Source organism: Colobus angolensis, unplaced genomic scaffold (genome assembly GCF_000951035.1).
Source record: "Colobus angolensis palliatus isolate OR3802 unplaced genomic scaffold, Cang.pa_1.0 Scaffold357, whole genome shotgun sequence".
Taxonomy (NCBI): domain Eukaryota; kingdom Metazoa; phylum Chordata; class Mammalia; order Primates; family Cercopithecidae; genus Colobus; species Colobus angolensis.
Window position 1 is genome coordinate 714,103 of NW_012116899.1, and position 1,238 is coordinate 715,340.

At 45.4% G+C, this 1,238-nt stretch overlaps 1 pseudogene; it reads left to right on the top strand.

The window, feature by feature from the left end:
- Window positions 1-24: 24 nt before the first annotated feature.
- LOC105519686 lies at window positions 25-953 on the top strand (annotated as a pseudogene).
- Window positions 954-1,238: the final 285 nt, after the last annotated feature.

The following is a 1,238-nucleotide window of genomic DNA, read 5'->3' on the forward strand; positions in this document are numbered from 1 at the left end:
ACGAAAACAAAAACAAAAAACCTTCCCAGCAGCCTTTGCGTGAACAAAACGGCAGTCCCCGTATCTCAGGGGTTGTCTCTTTTATCAAGGGTTTTGGGCTGGTGGTCTCGGCAGCCAGTTCTGGTGACTAAGTTCCAGTAAGAACTAAAAAACGTTTCACACCTCCTATTTATCAACCTAAATACAAAACAGAAAAGGAGTTTATGGAACATGCCTGGAAAGCAGGACTGGTTATTCCTCCATAACGTTTGGATCGTCCCATACATCTGGCCTGTACAGCTGGTATCTTTGATGCCTATGTTCCTCCTGAAGGTGATGCTCATATGCCATCTCTTTCAAAGGAAGGACTGAAACAGAGAACTGAACGAATGAAGAAGAATGTGGCATCACAATTGTCAATCCAGAAGATAAAAGAGTATGATGACAATTTTAAAACAAAGGACTTCCCTGAAAAAGCTAAGGATATATTTACTGAAGCTCACCTTTGTCTAAACAACTCACACATGACTGACTGCATACCTTGGTACCTGAACACTGTTTTCCAGACATGATCTGAGACATCAAATATAAGACCATCCGCTGGAGCTTCATGGAATCTTTAGAGCCCTACTTTGTGGTTCAAGTTCACTGTTCAAGTCTGATGAACCAGGACAACATATATGGCCAGGTCACCGTAGGCATGCACACCCAGCAGACTCTGGCCATCTGTGACTGGTTTGGCTGGCTGATGTATGGACGGGAAGATGTACCCAAGAATGTCCTGGAGTATGCTGTATTTGAAAAGCATCTGACAAACCCCTATAGCAGCTGGAGAACGCATGGCAAGATCATTCTCCCATGGGCACCCGCTAAGCACCATCCTTAAGACGGTTACGATCCCTGGCCCTCAGCTGAAACCAGGGGAAGAATATGAAGAGGCACAAGGAGAGGCCCAGAAACCTCAGCTAACCTGATGGCAAGAATAACTTCTGGGGTGAAGCCTGGGTGGTGAGGCTGCTGGAAGCTTTGCAGTCTTCCATCTCCATCATGCTATAGAAAGAACTACCTTTGTTCTCTGTCATCCTGCTTGGGTCTTTTCAGCAGTCTCACCATCAACAACCATGGCTGATGGCTGGCCCCAGGCAGGTGGTGGGTATAACACAGCCATGGATCCTCTTCTTTTTAAAATTGTATGTCTAGCTTCTGAGTATAGATGAAAGGCAGTATGTTTCAGAGAACATAGGATACCAGTTTTTCCC